At 44.5% G+C, this 22,635-nt stretch overlaps 1 long non-coding RNA gene across 6 annotated transcripts; it reads right to left on the minus strand.

Moving 5' to 3' along the window:
- Nucleotide 1: 1 nt before the first annotated feature.
- Nucleotides 2-22,211, minus strand: Gm33838. Of its 6 annotated transcripts, none has more exons than XR_870630.2 (4): nucleotides 22,044-22,211; nucleotides 16,819-16,951; nucleotides 16,229-16,314; nucleotides 15,872-16,139 (listed from the first exon to the last, which is right to left on the minus strand). It is a non-coding gene; the product is annotated as a predicted gene, 33838 (long non-coding RNA). The 6 variants fall into 6 exon arrangements; XR_870629.2 differs by having other exon boundaries at nucleotides 16,631-16,951; XR_379269.3 differs by lacking the exon at nucleotides 15,872-16,139 and adding an exon at nucleotides 2-66 and having other exon boundaries at nucleotides 16,229-16,951.
- Between the last annotated feature and the right edge of the window lie 424 nt (nucleotides 22,212-22,635).

Below are 22,635 nucleotides of genomic sequence, written 5' to 3' on the forward strand. Positions count from 1 at the left end.
CTTGTGTTCCAAGGCACTATATTGTCAGGCATCTTGAAAGGTGTTCTATGATTTCCACCAGCTTTTCTAGAAAGGATAAGGGTATCAAGGTTAGGTTCTTTAGGGTAGGAGTCCATTTTCTGTTTTTCTAGAGTCTTGGGGAGAATGCAGAGTAGCCCTAATGGTTTGGGGGAGGATCAGAAGAAGCACAAAAGAAAAGGAAGGGCCTCTGCATCCCATCCCTAGTGAGAGTGGAGCCTAGGTTCAACCGTGCATGTAATATCCTTTATATGGGACCAAATGTGATGAGCGCCCAAGTTTGCTTGGGAGGGAGCCCTGAGAATAAGGATCCCCTACCCTAGATGTAGCTGATGATACGGAGGACCTGGGTGATATATCTACCTGAGCCCCCCACTCTGGAAGCAGACAATATAATGAAACTCACAGTTTCCCCAGCTGTTTGGAAGTTCCTTGAGATGTGTATTTGAGACCATGGAGGTAGTTTGAAATTACTACACAAAGCAGACACTATGGTTTTGCCTTCATATTCAGAGCCTAGTGTACTGGGGCTAAGGGAACCCCTACCCGGAGACTTGACATCAGTTTCTCCCCTTTTTCTCTGAATGATGGGATGGGGGAGGGTTGAGGTTGCTATGCCAAACATGTGAGATGCTAAGCACCTAGCATCACTCATCCCTGGACAATTTAGCTGTTATCGGTACCTATTTGGAAGAGGGAAAGAAAGGGTCACAGTAAGGAGAGCAGAGGGACACCGGGGCCTTTGTTCTCCTTGCCCAGTTCCTAGGTAGGGGAGGGACAAGGGTCACAGTTGGCCTCACAATATCTGGTAAGCAGCCCTGTGTCTGAGCCATGGAATTAAGCTGTCCTCCCTTCTTCAATATGAATAAAGCAGGGGTGGGCTCTGACAAGAGCTGTCAGTGCCGCTATCTTGTCCCAGTAATCACTGAAAATGCCATACACATAGCTCAGCATGCCGGGAAGGACCATAGGAGGGAGGGGGGCAGAGGAACAAGCCACCTTTGTGCACCTCTTCAGCAAGGGACTCCATCCCTGTGCTGCCTGCCCTGTGTGATGCTGTGAGACTCTAGGCCCCGGACCACACTTGAGTACACATTGAGTGTTACCCCCACCCAATGGTCATTGGAGCCAGACTCTAAGCTTCTATGGAAGCTCACCCTGGAGATTTTTGGGGATCTTCCTTCTTCCATTGAGGTAAGATGACAAATAGAGATGACAAAAGCAAGCTTCAAGGTGAAGCAGGTGACAGCAAATGTTTGAGACTCGTAGCCAGTGAGATGGCTCATTGGTAAAGACGCTTGGCATCAAGCCAGGTGACCTGTACCTACACACACACACACACACACACACACACACACACACGCTGCAATAAATGCCTGAGCATTGGGCACGACACTTGTGGCAACCCATTCCCAACCAGATAGGATCATGGGTCCTGCTTCCATGTCCTTCTATGCCATATACCAAATAGCCTTGATCAAGCATTACCCACTTGGAATTTCCCTTCCCTTCTGCCTGCCCAGAAACTTCTGGGTACTGGGAGCTTCAAGTTCCATGTCTTAGTCCAGTTCTTTTCGAAACCATCTGGCCAGGTAGCCACCCGAGGATGGTGCCAAGGTGAAGGTCAGGCAGCTGCAGGCAGCCCTCTCCCCAGAGTATGAGGTTAACAGCTGCATGATGCACCGCCTCACTCTGGCAGAGAACCCCACGCCTGCAGAGGCTCCTGTTCAAGCCTCCTCTGGTGGCCTTATTATTATTTTCAGAGAAGTTCACCATCATCTCTCCAGTTTTATCTGTTTCCTCTGCCTCTTCTGAAATACCAGTGGGCTCCAGGCCAGACTCTTGAGTACTAGAAAAGGGCTGGGGGCATGTCTCCAGCTTTGCAGTCCCTTGAACAGGCGGAAGCTCCAACAGACCTGGCACTGACTTCGCTGGTGCCTGAAGGATCTTGGGAGTATCTGAAGAATTCAGAGGGTTACCTCGAGTGCTGCACAACCTTGACCCCTCTGCAGTAATTATCTGATTAGAGTGAGATGGAGTGGGCAGCGTAGCTCCTGTATCCGGGGACTTGCAGACCATTTGAAAAGACAGAAATCAAAGTAGAGAACTAACCAGTGAGGTGTGGTTTATTGTCTTATTGACTAAACTCTCCATCAAAGTCACCGAGGGTCCAACTCCCTGTTGGCTATGTTGGGTATCCTGGGAGCAACGGCAAGTGAGTCTGCTTCAAGTACATGCCAGGAGATACGCACAGGAGACACAGAGACATCTAAGAACAAGCAGTTCTATGTGGGATGAGGAGAATTCAAAGTTTTCTAGGTAGAAGGGGTGGGGTGGGACCCCAGAGGAAGGAGCAGCACAGTTGGTCTGCGTGTGGTTTGATGTTACTGCAGTGTGGAGTCTGGGCAGGAGTGGACTGCTGGAGAGAAAGCCCAGTGACCTTTTTGGCAATAAGGTCTCCCATCCTCACAACTGGGTCCCCTGTAGTCGTGGAAAGAGTTTGCCTGTCAGCACTTAGGGCCCTTCTTATCATTTCCAGGGAGTCTCATTATCCGGCTGACAACCTTTTGTCCTACCAGGCTGGCCCTTTGTGGGCTCCTCCCAGACCTGTGATCCAGGCAGCCTATGTCAAGGGTATTGGCCCCTATTCAGAACCTCAGAAAAAGTGGGGGAAGGCTTGGAGCTGATCTAGAGCTCCAGTTGGGAAGGTGAGAAAGGAGTCACACTCCTCCATTCTGATTCCAGGGCCCATAGATGTTAAGTCTGATCACAGCAGGATGAGCTCCGAAGCCTGTTCGTGACAACCTTCTTTATGTTCACTGGCCCCTTGTAATCTCTTCTTTCATTTCCCTCTTCCCCTTACCTGCTCTTCCCTCCCTCTTTCCCTCTATTCCTCCCTTCTCCCTTCCCCCTCTCCAAGCCCCCTGCCTCCACTTCTGTCTGGAGATGTAGCAGTTTCCCTCCTTCCCCTTCTGCCTTTCTAGTACCTTCTTCCTACTGAGTGCCCTTTCCTTCCTCTTTACAGCTCTCTCCGTAGGTGAACACATCCAGATGTGGCTGTGTTCTTAATGTTGGTTCCCTTCCCTACTCTGGATGGCAGTTCTAGCCCCATCCCCTCTCTAGCCTCCCCTTCACCAGGGAGAGCCCATCTTAGAAGAAGCCCCACTATAGCCTGCATGGCATACGGCTAGTGAGGAGGTGGGCATACAGAACCTGTGAGGGTGATGGGGTATGGCTGAGCGTTGGTCAGGGACTCTAGGGGAATCGTTTGCTTCACTGGCCATAGCCCAAAGAATATCCTTTGCAGAAACTCCAGAATGCTGCAGGTTCAGTCTGGGGCTTGGGTGTGCTTTAGCTCCTGATCTAGCTCACCCTCCCCAAACAAACTCTAAGGACAGACTGAACTTGGCCTTCCCCTCAGCAGCCCCTCAGCTGGGGCCTCCTGCATGCAAGTTCTCACTGGCCCTCTCAAGTTTGACATCAGCCCTATACTGAGCCCCAGAAGGCAGAGCTGAGATGGCGTTCTCCTGCTGCTGGTGTATGAGGCTTGAGGGGAGGAGGCATTTCTTTACCCAGGGATCAGATGAGTGATTCTACAAGTAGGGCTAATATGGAGCCCGTGGTTGGCTCATGAATTGGTGTGGAGACTAAATGGAGCGGGGGTGAGGGTGGGGGTGGGGGGGCACATTTGTCTTCCCCCCACCTCATGTACCTCTGCAGCTTCCTCTCCTCCCTAACTGCAACCTGGAGTTCTTCCTTAGGCCCTGGAGGGGCTATGTACATCTAGCTGACCTCTCTTGGATTTTCTCTGGTTCAGGTCCAGACACCATGTGTGCCTTCCCGGAGACGGCATTGGGCACGCCAACCATTGTCCTGCCTGAGGCCTCACTAATGGCTTCTTTGCAACTACCCTGCCATTGCCTGATCTGGCTAACATCCCTCTGTCTGGTCTCAGTTTAGGCTGCTTTGGTTTTTCTATATCGTTCACCAGCCACAGGGACCTTCATGCAGTCCCAGAACTGAAGCCCATTCTGTTTGATGCTCTGTGCCCATCAGATGCTGGGAACTCAGGGGAGCAGCATTTGTCTACTAGCTACAGCATGCCATGCTAAGCTGGGTTCTTTCTTGTGAGCTATTTATTTTAATCATCATAGTACCTTGCCTTCATAGACCAAAAGGGTCAAAGAGATGAAAAGTTGACACAAGCATATAGCAGATCGTCAGGGTCTATCCCCGTCCAGGTGTGTGTGCCTTTCTTGCTCTAAAGGACTTTACTTGAAGGAATCTTTGTTGATTCTCAAGTTCAGGTTATGCCATGGCCACCACCACTTAGCTTCTATGCACTCATAAATACTTGAGTTTAACAAACATCTGTTGAGTGTATTCTTTATGCCAGATGTTGGTTGGGAGCATTTGGAGGTAGGGGCAAGCTTGCCAAAGAAAATGTGGGCAGATGTCTCCGTGAGTTCTTCTATCTGCCTCTGGGTCCCAGAATATCTAGTCCAGTTCTGTATTGCTGCCCAAACCAAGCTGAGGAAGGCGGGGCCTGGGTGTAGGATGTGAGGGCTGGGCTATGGGGTGAGGGTGGGTGGGGTGAAGGGAGACCGGGTTTAATGAGGTGACTGCCACTTGTAAATGAAACAGAAGGCGGTGCCGCTTGTGTGAACTTCGACCTCTTCTGTCAGTCTAGCCTTTCATTAAGAGCGGTGGCTCCCTCAGAAGAGACCCACCACAGTCTGGGCTAGAATGCCAGGGCTGGAGTGGAGAGAAAGAGTGTGGGGAGAGAGTATGGGTTAGCAGTTAGTGGACCCTCTGTTGTCCCCCGCAGGATCTTTGGTAGAAAAATGGCTGCTTTGTATTTGAGAGGAGGTATGACCACAAACCTGAAGGCTTCCAAAAACCTAAATTCCCAGGCCTCTTGTCAATAGATTGGGGTTGAATCTTGAAAATTTAATTTTTTGGTTTGCATGAGCATGTAATATGTGTGTATGTGTGTGTGGGAGGTATGGATAAGTGTTCATGGATGTGCCTGCGGAGATCAGAGGTCAGTGTCTGGTGTCTTCCTCTATTGCTCTCCACCTTGTTGACACAGGATCTCTTGTTGGACTTTGAGCTTACCAGTTAGATATACCTCTTCTCAAATCCAAACATAGTAAGTATCCTAGCTCATACTGAGCTGGCGAAAGCTTGGGATCATTGTCTCACCCACCTCTCCAAGCACAGAGATTGAGATTCTCGCTGTCAGGCCAAACTTTTCATGTGGGTGCTGGGGATCTGATCTTAGGTCCCTGTGCATAGGCACCAAGTGCCCTTTACCCACTGAGCCAACTCCCTAGTGCAGGAAAAGTTTCCAAAAGCTCCCAGGAAAATTCTTCAACCAACTATGCTTAGGTCCTAAGGTGAGACCAGTTGGCCTCAGGCTAACCGATAAACAGGGGGTGCAAAAACCCAGACCTTGCCTCCTGAGCATTCTGGTGCCTGACTCTACACCACATGTCCCTATCAGGCCCGCCAAATACCCCTGAGTGATAACAGCTCTATCAGAATTGCAAAATGAGATGGGGAGAAAACAGCTTCCCAAGAGGAAACAGAACTGAGATCTTGAAACGGTTCCACGTGACTCTGGAAGCTCTCCTGCCAAACAGTGTCATAGTTTTCCACCACCACCCTGACACACACACACACACACACACACACACACACACACACACACACACACACACACACACACACACACACTGTGTAGTAGGAGCCATTAGCATCCAGGGATCCAGTGTTTGTGAACCAAGAAATCCTTGTCTCATTCTATTCTAATTGTGGTCCTGGGGCCAGCCATGGATGCTAGGTTTAAAGACAACACTCCATGACTGGAGATGTCTGTGGTGTTCACAATGGTGTGTTAAAATAAAAGAACCCTTGACGTGAGATCAGGCAGCCCCACCTTTGCTGTATACCTCTGCAGAAAAGAGCTCTTTGTTCCCAGTAGTAACTGAGGAAATAGGCTTTGGGAAGGGTTCTTTCTGTACATGGGACAGACAAGACGCTCTGAGAATACAAAGTGATGTCTCTTCCCCTCTGCCTCGAAAGTTCTTGCCTGACCCTCGATGGAGATTTCAGTGAGGTCTGCCTTCTTAGTCCTACTTTTGTGGAGAAGGGTGGCTTCAGGCCACCCACACCCAGAGGTCCAAGCTCTTCAGATTCATCGTCTTGGACAATAAGTTGGCACCTTTAGCTTAGTCGTGCCAGAGCCTCTTAGCTGAACATGGTGGTTCACCTTTAACCTACAACTTGGGAGGCAGAGGCAAGAGGAGCATTGAAAATTCAAGGATAATCTGGTCTGTCTGCATATCAAGTTCCAGGCCATCCAAGGCTACGTACGTAGCAAGACCCTGTTTTGAAAACATAAGAAAAAAAAAAAAACCAAAAACAAAAAACAAAAAAAAAAACCCAAGTCAAAGCAAGGCCACCCACACTTTACCAGGCAGTAAAAATATAAAATAGAGTTTTTCCTTTTCCTTTTTGGGGATTGTATGTTTTAGAGATAAGGTTTTATTCTGTAGCCCAAACTGGTAAGCTTGCTTTGACTCTCTTGCCTTCCTGAGTGTTGGCATTACAGGTGTGTATTACTATGCCTGGCTTACATTATAAAATGTTAAAGATGTGGTTTGTGATCTTTAAGGGGAGAGAGGCCTTATGTGGGGTGGAGGAAAAAGTGTTGAGGATTTAGGCAGGACTTTTCAGCCTCAGGGAGAGAAGGGTAGGGTTTGCCCGGACTATTGAGCAATGTAACCTTAGTCTTTAAACAGAATCACATTGCTTGGTGGAAGCCGGAGGACCCTACTCTCTGAGGATCGTTGATGAGGTGGGAAGTGAGGCCTGGAGAGTTGCACAATCCTTCAGTGCTTACAAGAGAATGAAGCCTGACCCTGAGAAAGGTGAGTCTAGGGATAGCTGAGCACTTGCTCCTGGGCAGCCTTGGTCATTCCCCTTTGGTTGAGGAGACAATGAAATGAGCCATAGACCATGGTACTTTTTGTGAGAGCGAAGGTTGGATTCCTTAAAAGCAGGCCTGTCTGCAGCTAATCAGAACTGTGACCCTACTTTTGGGTCACTCCAACATTGGAGACCAGGGCCCAAGAGCCAGGTGCTTACACTCCCCTTTAATGCTGGAAAGAAAACAGCTATCCATTTCTGGGGTATCCAGCAGTCAGGTTTATGCAGATGTCTTTGGGAGAAGGCTGAGTGGCCGAATGTTGCAGAGGGGAAGGGGCTGGGACCAGGGAGAGCCTGGGGGCTCTAGGTTGTGGTTGAAGCAGCTGTTGGCTAACCCAACTCCATACAGCTGAGACAGGAAATGAATTCTGACCTTGAAGAGGAGGTGAGAGGAAGTCTGCCCATCTCACAGTCAACCAGGAGGGCAGTTCAAAGGGGCTTCCTCAGGGATAGCCCCCAATCTTTCGAGTTCTTCCAGGCCAGCTTGAAAGCAGGGATTTTCTATTTGTGGTTAGACTCTCCAGAAAATGTGAGGAAAGCCACAGGGCTAAAAAGAAAAACAAACAAACAAAACCCTACACAAATTCTCTCATACGGTGCTTTTACTGGGTTCAGGGCCCCAAGTTAATTACTGCTATCCTAGGAAGGTAAGCCTGCCCCACTTCTCTTTCTTCTTCCTTTGAAAAAAGCTTGTGGATGTTAGCATATCCACAGATTTCTGCAACTATCACCTTGAACCTTCCCATTTTCTTCAGGTATTTTTTTTTTAGCCTATTTTAGACACTTTATACAAACAGAATTGTCTGCTCTCATGTCTTAGCTGTTGCATGATGTTTTCCAAGCCCGTCCATGTCGTAGCACCTGTAAGAATTTACTTCATGTCTTTTGAATAGTCCCCATCGAATGGTTTTGTCTGAATTTTAGTCATTCATTTGAGAAAGACAAATGAGCAGATGTTGGAAAGGTTCTACTTTGGGGCCTTTGTGAATAACACTGCTTTGAACACTGGTGGACAACTTTTTTCCTGTGGAGCGAGGCTCTCATGTCTTGGGTATAAGCCACATGATAAGTCGGCTTTGCCTTTGGAAAACTGCCTGGTTGTTCCAGAGAAGCTGCACCATTTTATATACTTGCCAGCAAGTTTATGCCAGCTCTATTTTTTACACACATTTGTACAAACACCACGCCTAGTCCTCTTCCTCTCCGCCCTCCTTTTAGACACTCTTGCAGAATGAAGTGCTATTTTGTTGTAGATTTAATTTGAATTTGCATGGTTGCCAGTGATGCTGAAAATATTTGGGTGTGCTTACTGGCCATGTGCTCGTCCTCTGGAGAAATGTCCGTGTGATCCTTAACCCATTTCTGAATTGCATCATTTATCTTTTTCTTACTGGGTTATAAGAATTCTTTATGTGGAAGTTCCACAGATACACGAATTGCAACATTTCCCCCATTATGTTGCTTATATTTTCCAAAACTTTCTTGCTAGTATCCCTTGATGCATTAAAATATAATAATATTATTTTATAATTGCATATTATATAATTATATGTTATGCATTTAATATATAATTTTAATATATTACATATAATTATATACTGTGTATATAAAATATATGGTATAAATATATAATGCATATAATATATAATGCATGATATATATTATATAACATATAACACTATTAGTATTATTTCTTGTTGTTATTTTGTGTTTTTCAGGAGGGGTATTGCTATGATACCCTGGCCTCAAACTCAAAATCTTCCTGCTCCAGGCTTCTAAGTATTGGGATTACAAGTTTGGTTGCTGCCATAGGCAACCAAAGGTTTAAATATTTGTGATGTTCAATTTATCTGCATGCACTTTAGTTGCTGGTTCTTTCAGTGTTTAAGAAAATATTTAGTTCAAAATCACAAAGGGAACAAGGGTATAGTCAGAGGTACAATGCTTACCTAGCATGTGTGAGGCCCTGGCTTCCATCCTATCCATGAGTAAAGCCCCAGAAACATTTCTGCTTACCTCTGAGAACTGTTCCATTGAAGAGTCATATAGGCTTGGCTGTTATATTCAGGACTTTGATCAGGTGGTACTGATTTTTGTATATGATATGAAATAGTGAGTAATGCTATATATCTGCCAGCGGGTATCCAGTTGTCCCAGCACCATTTGTTGGAAAACATCCTTTGTCTTAACACCTTCTCTCTTTCTTCCTGTCCATATCCCCACTCAGAGCATTGACTAAGCTATGTAACTTTGGTCAAGTTAACTATGCTTCACACTCTTCAGGGTTTTTTTGTTTGTTTGTTTGTTTTTGTTTTTTTTTTGAGACAGGGTTTCTCTGTGTAGCCCTGGCTGTCCTGGAACTCACTTTGTAGACCAGGCTGGCCTCGAACTCAGAAATCCACCTGCCTTTGCCTCCCGAGTGCTGGAATTAAAAGTGTGCGCCACCACGCCTGGCAGGTTGGTTTTTTTTTTTTGTTTTTTTGTTTTTAAGATTTATTTATTATTATATGTAAGTACACTGTAGCTGACTTCAGACACACCAGAAGAGGGCATCAGATCTCATTACAGGTGGTTGTGAGCCCCCATGTGGTTGCTGGAATTTGAACTCAGGATCTTCGGAAGAGCAGTCAGTACTCTTATCCACTGAGCCATCTCACCAGCCCTTCAGTTTTGTAAATATAAAACAGATATGTCTTCAGCTGCTCTCTGATATGACATTCTGTGAGGGGCACTCCAGATGATGGACGAGACCATGAATAAACATGTAAGTGTTCCTTGTTCTCATATCCTTTGCCTGGTACTTTCTCTGTAATTCTTCTAAGCATTTGCTGTGCACACCTTGGAGGTATAAGCTCTTCCATTGGATCTCTTTTGGGCCCTTCCTTTACAAACCATCTCCTTTTTATATTTTGAGTAGTGTGAGCTGTTTGCTTGTGTTTCTTGAGCATTTGCAATGTGTTGGGAGCATTTAGGCTCAAGAGCTCCTTTGGTGGACTAAGACATAATTTATGTAAATGAGAGGTTTGACATTGACAATGAGGTTTCTTTTCCCAGATGATACCAGCTTGTGCCAAGTGGAAAAGAAAGAAAAGAAGGAAGGAAGGAAAGAAGGAAGGAAGGAAAGAAGGAAGGAAGGAAAGGAGGGAGGGAGGAAGGAAGGAAGAAAGGAAGGAAAAAAGAGAGAAGAAAGAAAGAAAAATTAAAAAAAAGAAAGAAAGAAAGAAAGAAAGAAAGAAAGGAAAGCAGATATTTACTCTGTATCTTAACTCTACCACACACACACACACACACACACACACACACACACACACACACACACACACATGCCCAACTCAGCCTGGCAGGGGACCTTTGTCTTCTTGGTGCTTGTCTGTGCCATTCTTCAGAGGATATTTTCTGTTTCCTCTCTTATGGCAGACAGCCTCTAAGGTAACCCCTTCAGTAGTCCCCACTTACTGGTATTCATATTTTCATGCTTGCCTTCTTAAGTATGGGTGAGGCCCCAGACCTCACTTTTATCAAGATGATGGGCTTTCATTTCTTTGCTTACTTGATGTGGTGGTTCGAATAAAAATGGCTTCCATAGGCCCATAGGGACTGACACTATTAGGAAGTATGGCCTTGTTGGAGTAGATGTAGTTTTGTTGGAGGAAGTGTGTCATTGGGGGCAGACTTTGAGGTCTCAGATATTCACACTGCCTCACTGTCTCTTCCTTCTGCCCGCCAATCTGGATATAGAACTCTTAGCACCTCTCCAACACCAAGTCTGCCTGCATGCCACCATGCTTCCCCGCCATGAGGATAATGTACTAAACCTCTGAACTGTAAGCCAGCCCCAATTAAATGTTGTCCTTTTTAAGAGTTGCCATGGTCACAATGTCTCTTCATAGCAAGAGAGACCCAACTGCGGCTGGAGAGATGGCTCAGTGGTTAAAAGCACCGATTGCTCCTCTGAAGGTCCTGAGTTCAAATCTCAGCAACCACATGGTGGCTCACAACTGTAACGAGATCTTCTGGAGTGTCTGAAGACAGCTACAGTGTACTTACATATAATAAATAAGTAAATCTTTAAAACAAACAAAAAAAGAAACCCTAACTAAAGTACAAGTTGGTACCAGGAGTGGGGTATTGGTGTGATAAGCCAGACCATGTTTTTGTTGGAAGGAATGCAGACTTTGATACTTTATGTTAGGAAAGCAGAATGCTTAATGAGCAATACTAGTAGGTGCTTGGAAGACTGAGGGTGCTGAGGGTGATTTGAACTCAAGAGGTTTCAGAAGAGAAGAATATTAGTATGTGGTCTAGAGATATTCTGATATTTTGGCAAAATGTAGCTGCTTTCTGATCTTGTCCAAAAAATCTGCCTAAGGCTAAACTGAAGATTTAGAGATTAATAGTTTTAGCAGAAGATATTTCAAAACAAACTAGAGTTGACTATGGTGTGTGCCTACTAGTGGCCAGTCTTATGCAGATCTATGATAAAAAAAAAAAAAAAGGAGAAAGCTGGGCAAGGAAAAAAGACAAAACGTACACTTCAAAAAGAAAAGAGGCACCAGGAAGTATAAACAGATTAAAGAAAAAAACCTGGTGCTACATGGAATAAAGGGAATGATGACCTCAGAGCCAGACCCCACCTAGCTAAACTTCCAACTTGTGAAAAGGAATTAAAGAAAAGCTTAGGGCCAGCCATGGTGGTATATGTCTTTAATTCCAGTACTGGGAAGGCAGAGGCTAGAGGATCTCTGAGTTCAAGGTCAGCCTGGTCTATAGAGTGAGTTTCAGAATAGCCAGTCTTAGGCAGTGAAGGAAACCATCAAAAACAGAAAGCTAATGAAAATGTAATTGAATGAGGGAAAACACCAAAGCAGTAGAACTTGGCAGCCTTGGCTATGTGGTTTTGGCTTTAGAGTCAAAGATACAAGAAAGGGGTTATAGAACCTCCCTTTGTGACTAAGGAAAGCTGCTGAGGCCAGGCATGTATCAGGAGTATCCCCACATAAAGGCCTAGAGAGGTCATTGTGAAAAGCTGTGAAGGCAAAGCCTGGATTGTCTTGGAGACCCCAAAATATTGAAGATGACAGAGCCATGGGATACCTGCCAAGGAAAGTTGCTAATAGAGAGTGGAACCAGCCCAAGAGAAAGCAGTGTACTGCAGTCAACAAAGATGAAAGGAGTTGGAGATATGAAGAGCACTTTGATATCAGACACGGAGAGGCAGAATTTGGAGTTTTTCCTGCTGGTTTTGGTCTTGTTTTGGTCCAGATTTTTTTCACTATGATCCTTTTCCTGCCTTTTGGAATAGTAATGTATATTCTGTGTCATTGTATGTTGGAAATTCATGATCTGGTTTTCCATTTTGATTTTACAGCAGATTACAGTTAAGAGATTGCTAGAGTCTCAAAGGAGACTTTGAACTTTGGCCTTTTAAACAGGGCTCAGACTGATAGACTATGGGGACTTTTGAAGTTGGATTGAATGCATTTCTGCATTATGATATGGCCATAAGCCTATGAAGGCTAAGGAGTGGCTTGAATGAAAATGGCCCCTCTAGGCTCATAGGGAGTGGCACTATTAAGAGGTATGGTCTTGTTGCAATATGGTCTTGTGGGAGAAAGTGTGCCACTGAGGGTGGGCTTTGAGATCTTGGATGCTCATGCTAAGCTCAGTGTCTCAGTGTTTCTTCCTGCTGCCTGTGGATCCAGATATAGAACTCTCAGCTACCTCTCTAGCACTATGTTTGTCTGCATGCCACCATACTTCCTACCATGAGGATAATGGACTAAACCTCTGAACTGTAAGACAGCCCCAACGAAATGTTTTTCTTTCTAACTGTTATAACGGTCATGGTGTCTCTTCACAGCAATAGAAACCCTAAAACACATGAGATTGTAGCTTACCTCTTGCTGGCTGACTTTCTACTGCCCTCTTGGTTTTTACACTTTGATGAAACAAGCGGGCAGTTTTGAGGAATTTGAAATTTTGACAAGACCCAATGAGGTCTCAGACTGGCAGTCCTTGGGGATTAAATCCTGCTAACAGTCCTTTCTCACTTGAGCCTCAAATGAGACCCTAACTCTGGCCAAAATTTTAATTGTATCCTTATAAGAAGCCTGATTCAAAGGACCCAGCTAGGTTGTGCCTAACTTTCTGACCAAGATAGGATGGGTCATGATTAAAAACATGTTGCTTTGAACCACATGTACAACAGTAGGTAGCCAGTTCTTATACCAGTATACATGGTTTGAGCATGTTCCTGAATAATTTGTGTTCTGAAAGCTTGGTTGCCAACAAAGCAATATTCTGATGTTGTAGGGTATTTAAAAGGTAGGGTCTGATGGGGGATTGTTAGCTATTTAAGAGGGTGTGCTGGCTAGATTTCAGATCAACTTGACACAATCTAGAAGCATTTTGGAAGAGGAAATCTCAATTGAGAAAATGCCCCCACCAGTTATGGTACATTTTATTGATGAGGGAGGTCCCAGTCCATTGTGAGTGGTGCCGTTCCTCAGTTGGTGGTCCTAAGAATAAGAATAATAAGGTAATAAGAAAGTAGACTGAGCAAGTCATGTTGGGCAAGCCACTAAGCAGCACTCCTCCATGATCTCTGCATCTGCTCCTGCCTCTTGCTTCCTGTCTTGTTTGAGTTCCTGCCCTGACCTCCCTGGATGATGAACCGTGATGTGTACAGTTAAGTGAAATAAATCTTTTCCTTCCCAAGGTGTTTTTGATCATGTTGCTATCACAGCAATAGAAATTCTAAATAAGACAATGGGATTACGTGCTTTTCATTTCCTAGTGTCTCTGTCTATCTGTCTCTGTCTCTATCTTTGTCCTCTCCCTCCAGGGACTGAGTTGTTATACAATAAATTGGTATGCCTCTGAATCTCTTTGCCTCCTATATATCTGTCAATCCCATCCTGACTTCCCTGCCTGTAATGGTGGGACTGCTGGAGGTCACAGCTGGTAGAGCCTGAGAGTAGGAAGCAAGGAGGGAAATGGCTAGGGGGACAGGCTTCAGTGAGACAGCTCATTTAACTGGGGGGAAGGGAACAAAGGTTATTTAAGCCTTTAGAGGGTGAGTAGGGGCTATTGGGATGAATGAACATCATTGGCCGGGGCCAGGGTGCTGCTGGTACCTCATTTGCACAAGGAGGAATTCCGGGTGCTGCTGGTCATGATCTTACAAGGTGAAAAGAAGTTTAACTTGGCTACCCACTATGTGACCTCCTTTGGTGAGATAAAGGTGTAGGGCACAGGGCTACATGTGTCAGGGCATGAAGGCCTAGGGCAGCAGGGGCTGGGGGATCCTACTTCTGCTGATCTTAGGATAAGATGTCTGGGGTTTGGATACCCCTCAACCCCACTCTTGTTCCAAGCCTGCTCCTGCATTCCAGTCACATGGCTCCCTGGCCCCAAATAGCTCCATGTGACTTTCTTCTTCCTTGTCCTCTACCTTCACTTTCCTGCCACCCCCCCCCCACTCATGTGTATTCTCAGTATGTCAGAGTGAACTAGATACCACCAGCATGCTCTTACTATGAAGAAAATGGACTTCTTTCTTTTACTCAGTCTCTGATGTTTTTTTCAAGGACAGAAAAAAGACTAAGACAGTCTTTCCTAATGCCATATCATTTTATCAAAAGGGATGATGCCCTTTATGGAAAATGGAGTGTTTCTAGATATTGTGGCTGTAATGGTAGTGAGTTGTTATCTGCAGAAGTATACATCCTTGGGAAACAAGGAAAGCAGTAAAAACAACTATTTATTAAAAGATGTATTTATTTTATCTATGTTTTGTTTGCAGGTACATCTGTCCGCCAGAAGAGGGCATCAGATCCCACAGACAATTGTGAGCTGCTATTTGGGTGCTGAGAATTGAACTCAGGACCTCAGGAAGATTAGCTAGTGTTTTTAACTTATGAGCCATCTCTCCAGCCCTCGTGTTCTTAACTGTTATGGACTAATGACCTTGGAGGAATTTTAACCATCTTTGTTCTGTCCAGAACATGTCTGTAGAGGGATGGCGAAGGCCCTATGAAAAGAGCTTCCAGTGATCATGTTTAACCAGTGGTACCTCCGTTTCACATGTTGATTACTAGGATGGGGAGTACATGACATCATCGTGTGTCCATAAGCAAGGCAGTTTTACCATGCAGGCCTCAAGTCCAGACTCCTGTAAGACCCAAGTTGTGTTGATATGTTCATTTAAAGCAAAGAATCAAGTTGTCTTGTTTGTGTTATACATTAACCCCTCTGTTAACACTTGTATAATTGTAATCATACTCTACGTGGGGTGTTCTGTTGCAACACAATAAAAACAGGCCATGGAGTGCCTCAAAAAAGAGAGAACAGGAGCTAGAGAGATGGCTCAATGGTTAAGAGCACTATCTGCTCTTCCAGAGGTCCTGAGTTCAATTCCCAGCAGCCACTTGGTGGCTCACAACTGTCTGTAATGGGATCTGATGCCCTCTTCTGGCATGATGGTGTACATGTAGATAGAGCTCTAATATATATAAAATAAATACATCTTTAAAAAGAAAGAACAAAAACGTGTATATTCTGCCTAAGGGGCACCTGTGTGAGAAAGTCCTGTCATAGTTGATCTACTGAACAGGAATGTGACCACCTGAGAAGTCCTAGCAGAGGAAGACTGGAACTGCCAGAATGGTATAGCTTATGATAAGAGGCAAGAGAAATAATTAGAGCTGGTGAGATGGCTCAGTGGGTAAAGACACTTGCTATACCAACCTGATGATCTGAGTTTGATTCCCCACATCAAGGTGGAAAGAACCTATCCCCTCAAAATACTGTTTTCTGACCTCCAAATATTCATTATGGCACGTCATGCACACAAACGGAATAATAATAATTAAAAATTTTATAGTAGAGAAAATATTTTATATTTCCCTGTATCCTTCTGCAGAGTAGAAACCATTTCACATTCTTTGGCATGTAAGTTAGCAATCACTCACTCAATGTTTGCTGATTAAGTGGATATAGTCACCCCTAAATTAAGATTGGTGCTAATGAAAGCACAGCAGACTCCATCAAAGGTGATGATCACCTACATTTTAAGGTGGCTTGGCAGACAGAGTGGATGCAATGTTGTCCAATGGAGAAAATTCCTGCTGAGAACACAGAAGGAGGAGTTGAGGCAAGAGACTCCGGGATGACACGCCTCCACTTGCCATCAAACCAGCAGGGAGACTGAGCTTACCTTGATTGGCTCCAGAGGCAAACATGAGAATGGTTCTGAAGTGACATTTTGCTGCCTTCCCTGGGTGGTCTTAGGTAAAGGAAGCCCTGTTGGGTTAGAGATCCCAGTTATCACATGAGAGTCTGCTCATAGATAAACTTCTCTTATTTCCTTTAAAAAATAAGATAAAATAAAATGAAAAACCAAAAACCTATCCAGTCTAGGTCATAAACCCAATGATCTCATTGCATGAATGAAATGGCAAACCGAACCATTTAAACAAACGCATGAAAATCTCAAGACCCATGGCTGACGGAATAACACAAGAGCTAGGTTATGTGTGAGGCCCCAGGAAAAAATAAAAATAAAAATAAAGGACATCCACAAAGTAGCAACAAGTTTCAAAAATCTGAGTCGACTCACCCACAGTCACAGTTGGTTGCAAGCTAGACTAGAACATAGTACCCTTTCCGTGCCACCCCCATGTTTGTGTCTCTTGACAGAGACCATCACAATTGTAATCACAGGACCCAGGGCAGTTTATAGCTGTGGATGCCAGAGCAGCCAGGAACTTCCCACATTCTGGAGGTAAAGCCCAGCTGAGAACAAACATGGGAGTGCCTGGGATACTGGCCCATCTTCCTGCCTTCCCTTGAGGCTCTAAGAGTTAGGAGTTCATCAACAGCATGAGGCATCTTGTTCCGATTTTCTCAACTGGGCGGTCCTGGCAGAACTCTTGATTTCCTGTAAAGAAATAAGTTTTTAATCTCTGAGCTCAAATTCACTTTAGATGGGAGGTAAGAAAACTGAATGCCTCCAAAGCAGACTACTTCTTCTGATGTACCTCTAATGTGTCCAGCAATGGAAAACTAGGGATTCTGTCCCTGTAGCCTCGAGCAGCCTTGAATAGAGATCCAAGGGGCTGCAAGAGGCCAGGCAGAGCCAGACTCCTTCCCTGAGGTCCTGTCAGCACAGCCTTGGCCTCTCAATGAAGACGATTGTGTTCTTAGTGCGGTTTGACCTCAATCTTAAAAATAAGCTTTGCCCACTTCCTGCTCCCTATATTGAGTCTCATATCAATTCACCTATTCTAAGATGCCCCCTTGTTTTGAATGTGCTGTGTTTTGAATGTGCCTTCCCAAGCTCATGTATCAGGAACAATAATTCCCAAATTCATATGTTAGTGTATGTGGAATCAGGGCCTTTGGAAAATAATTAGATTAGGCTGCAAGGATACACAACAGTATTAGAGATTCTCAAGTCAAACAAGTAAATGAGAGCGAGAGAGCAAGAGAGAGCAAGAGAGCACGAGAGAGCACGAGAGAGACCTAAGGTAGCATTCTAGCCTTGTGTTTCATGTATAAGAAAGTCCTAACTAGAAGTGCTGAAGCTGACCCTATGTTTTTCAATTCCCACCTCCAAAAGCATCACACACACACACACACACACACACACACACACACACACACTCACAGAGAGAGAGACAGACAGACACAGATAGACAGACACGCACACACACACATACACAATGTGTGTGGTTTTTTTTCTTTATATATGTCTGTATACCATATGCTTGCCTGGTGTCCACTAAGGCCAAAGAGAGTATGGGATCCCCTGGGACTGCAGTTGTAGGAAATTGTGAGCCACTGTATTGGTGTTGAGTGTTGAACCTGGGTTCTCTGGAAGAATAGCCAGTGTTAGACCATCTCTCCAGATGCCAGAGCTAAGTTTTTTTTTTTTTGAACAAATTTGTAAATCTTTATAAGTTATCCAATTTCAGCCATCGTGTTATAGCATTAGGAAGTTGATTAGACATTCCTCTGGCTCTGGATTAGGAGTCTTTCCCGGGTGCATCTATATCACTCTGTGCTCCCCATTCCTAACGCTACATCTGGCTGAGGTTGCTTGTAGGTTTCACACCTCTAGACTGACTGACGAATGAGATACCATTACTTAGAAAAGAGAGAAAGAAAAAGAAAAAGGAGGAAAAGAAAAAGGAGAAAAAGAAAAGGAAAAAGAAAAGGAAAAGAAAAGAAAAAGAAAAGGAAAAAGAAAAAGAAAAAAAGAAAAAGAAAAGGAAAAAAAGAAAAGGAAAAAGAAAAAGAAAAAGAAAAAAAGGACTAGTGGAATTTGGCAGAGGAGAAATAGATTCCAGCATGGTTGTAAATATGGTCCCCAAGGCATCCTGAGCTAAGCTTCAGTTTGTGTTGAGGAGCTCGGGCCTCTCTTCTTTCACACAGCTGGCAGCACTGCTTTAGGAAAGGGCATTCCTGACAAGGCCCAGTATGAGCCACCAACTGAACTTGCCAGTCACTGGAAAATGGGACTGCCTCGGGCCAGGCGGATAACCTCAGCACCCACCAACACCTCGAAGACAGTTTCTTCTTTTAAAAGCCAATTCTTTCTTTTCTCAGTGCTGGAGAATTGAACCCAGGGCCTGTGAACATTAAACAAGCACTCTACCTTAGAGCTATAACCTGACTCAGAGGGTTTCTGGTTGTTGTGGCAACACATCAAACATGACCTGACACTGACTTGCCATTTCATTTGTAACAAAAGGCAGCATTTGGGGGCCCCCTGCTCAGGGCTGCAAATACCAGGTCCTCCAGGCATTCCTTGTGCAACTTAGTTTTTCTTTGCTGGCGCCCTCCTGCCTTAGCTGCTCCCAGTTCCTTCCTCTTAAAATGTGACACCAGAACATAATGCAATTTTCCAGAGTGGTTTGAGTCATGGCTCATAGAATCCACTTTCCCAGACATACAGGAACCTGAGGATTCAGCAGATAAGGGAAACTAGTAAGCTCTTGTGCTTATAATTTAATAAAAATCCAGGAACTCCCTTTTGTCTTCCCTCACCCTCTCTGAAAACTCTGTGTGTCCACATATATGTATGTGTGTGTGTATATATGCATGTGTGCATATATATACATATATGTATGCATGTGTGTGTGTATATCTGTGTGCATACACGTGTTCATGTGCATGAGATGATGAGAGAAAGAGGTAATCTAAGTACAGGGCCTAGCACATTGCATTTTATTTAATTTCATCTTAACTAACTTGGCCATGGATCCAGCCCACTGAGATCAGCAAACCAGACGTTTGCAGTTACCCTCATCACCAGCCTGTGTCCTATACTCAGCATCCACCAGTGCTGACCTCACCTCTTCACATGCACCTGTCTCCCTTTGATCCTTACCATTCAAGGCGGGCGTTTATATGAATTTCATTACAGGTTAAGCAACGGGAGGAGGGATGAATTTTCCCAAGATTAGAAATGATCTGAACCCAAACCTAGTTCCAATGCATGCCCTTAACTGCTAGAATATATAGCCTTGTGTCCTCATCCATATTAGTGAAGAATGGGAAGGAGAGCTTCAGAGACTATACTGATAAAGAAATAGACATTAAAAGTGCAGATGTCAGTCAGACTCTCACTGTGTAACTAACAATACTGTTTTCCTAAATATATCTTGTCACACACTATAATTTTGAGGTGCACACTGAAGGACCTGGAATTATGCGAGAAAACTGAAAATCACGGAAAATGAGAAATACACACTTTAGGACGTGAAAAATGGCGAGGAAAACTGAAAAAGGTGGAAAATTTAGAAATGTCCTCTGTAGGACATGGAATATGGCAAGAAAACTGAAAATCATGGAAAATGAGAAACATCCACTTGATGACTTGAAAAATGACGAAATCATTAAAAAACGTGAAAAATGAGAAATGCCCACTGAAGGACCTGGAATATGGGGAGAAAACTGAAAATCACGGAAAATGAGAAATACACACTTTAGGACGTGAAATATGGCGAGGAAAACTGAAAAAGGTGGAATATTTAGAAATGTCCACTGTAGGACGTGGAATATAAGTCCAGAAACCTAAGAGACTCTGTGTGTGTGTGTGTGTGTGTGTGTGTGTGTGTGTGTGGTGTGTGTGTGTGTATCTATAAACCTGTTAATACAGCAAGGTCGAAAGAAGCATTTAAAAGATTTTTCTCTAAGCAAATATATTGTTATGGTTTGCATATTCTTGACCCAGGGAGTGGCACGATTAGAAGGTGTGACTTTGTTGGAGTAGGTGTGGCCTTGTTGGAGGAGGTGTGTCATTGTGAGTGTGGGCTTTAAGACCCTCATCCTAGCTGCCCGGAAGCCAGTATTCTGCTAGCAGCCTTCAGATGAGCATGTAGAACTCTCAGCTCCTCCTGCACCATACCTGCTTGGATGCTGCCATGCTCTCACCCTGATGATAATGGACTGAACCTCTGAACCTGTAAGGCATCCCCAATTAAATGTTGTCCTTATAAGAGGTGCCTTGGTCATTGTGTCTGTTCACAGCAGTAAAACCCTGACTAAGACATGTATCAACCAAGGCCATTGCATGAGCAGTTTCCTATATCTGTCTGTCCTTAACAGCTCCCCAGACTTTAAGATTCCTCTTCCTAGGGTACCCTGTTGGTGCTCAGTCTCAGTTTATATCCCACTTTCTCCTGAGAGTCCTCTTTGAGTACCAAGGTCTCCGAGACCAGGTGTTCCTGGAGTTTCCACTCATCTCCTTCCAAATGCTTGTCACATTTGTAGTACCTTTTGCATCATATACCCCGTGAAGGAAGTCCTTGTCTGTTCTATCTTCTACTCACAGGGTTCCATCCAGCTGAGGTCAGGTTCCTAATAGTCTATGCACAGACTTAGCTCCGGGTGGAGCAGTAACTCTCATTCCTTCCTTACAGCGACAGTGAGCAAACCTTCTGTATCATACAAAAGCTACTCATCTATTTGTGCTGTCTCTCCACACCCCAACCCTCATGTTCTTGCTCAGTGTTCAGTCATCATAAATTATATATTACATTAATAGAAAATGTATATTAAATATATAATTATATCTTCTCAAGGCCATCCCTCATTTTCAAAGGTTTAGTGGATGGCTGAGAGTTTGGGTGACATCTTTAAATTTTTTATTACATTTATTTATTTATTTATTTATTTATTATTTATCGTGTGTGTGTGTGTGTGTGTGTGTGTGTGTGTGTCCACGTGTGCCACAGAATGTATGTGGAAAATCAGAGGACAACACACATGGTTCTCTTCTTCTATCATGGGCCTGCAAGGTGGCTAGGCAGGTAAGAGTCCTTGCTGCTAAGCCTGATGACCTCTGTTTGAACCCTAGAATTGACATGGCAGAAGAAGAGAGCAAACTCCTTCAAGTATTCTCTACCTACTACACAGGCACTGTGACACTTGTGTCCCATGGAACACCTATATTTATACATATGCATGTATAAACACACACACACACACTCACGTAATAAACAATTATAAAGATGCCATCCAACCCTTAATGACTTTGAAAGTAAGGGCTGACCTTGCAAAAATGGGGACTTCCACTGCATTGAGAATAAATGTGTCCTGGGCTCAACAGTTAAGCTTTGTTCCTATGACGGGGGCTCCTCCCCAAAGTACCAAAATCAAGAACCAAGCATCCTGGATTCTCCTGCCATTGGACTAAAACAGTCTAAACTGCCCCGACCAGGAGGGACAGAAGCCAGCTGTTGCTTTGTCCCTCACAGAATGAGGAGTGTGCCTGTGTCCTATTTCTGTCCCTTTCAGAGCTGACGATTATTGGCTGTGTCTGGAGCTGGATACTGTATGGTGCCCATCTCATTTACTCTCACATTTTTAGCAGACACAGAGCAAGGTCACCTTGCCAGTAAGGAAACTAAGCTTATGTGGCTTTGTCAGTGGGAAAGCTTGGACTAGATCCTGGACTAGGATCTCTGCCGGCTCCCATGATCCTTTTGCTTACCCACTGCCAGCCCTAGAAAGACAGGTCCTACCTTCTCAGGCTTGATGGGCTTGGAATTTCCGCTTGACCCCGGATAGGATATGCAAAGGAGGTCACCACCAGGCATGAGACTGCTTGGAGAAGCTGGCAGTTTTCTTCCTGTGCCACGTGAAATTTTTCCAAATATGGAGAGCCATCTGTTGATGATGTGAGAATTGGGCAACTTCCACTCCCATCATTAGCTTGGCAGCGATGGAAAGTGAGTCCAGAAAGAGCCCTTGTGTATCGTAGAGGAAATTCAAGCCGTATGTTTCTCATTCATATACTCTTAAGTCATCAAAATGTTGGTTTTAAAGAGGCTTTTGATGTTCAACTTGCTTTCTGCTCTTTTATGGGAGTAGGGAGGGGGAAGTCATGATTCTTTGGCTGTAAATTACCCAGTTTTGGAAAAACCAGGGTTAGTTCCAGTACCTCAGATACCAGAAGTCTAGAGGGAATTCCAGGTGGGGGTCTGCTAAGACATTTGTTCTCTTTCAACAGAATGTGCACTGAGCACCTCATAGTGCTGAACACAGTAACAGGTACCAGGGACCCACAGTCACCTCTGAAGCTGAACCCTAAGCAGCAACCTTACCCAACAAAAC

The sequence above is a fragment of the Mus musculus genome, chromosome 9 (genome assembly GCF_000001635.26).
Source record: "Mus musculus strain C57BL/6J chromosome 9, GRCm38.p6 C57BL/6J".
NCBI lineage: Eukaryota > Metazoa > Chordata > Mammalia > Rodentia > Muridae > Mus > Mus musculus.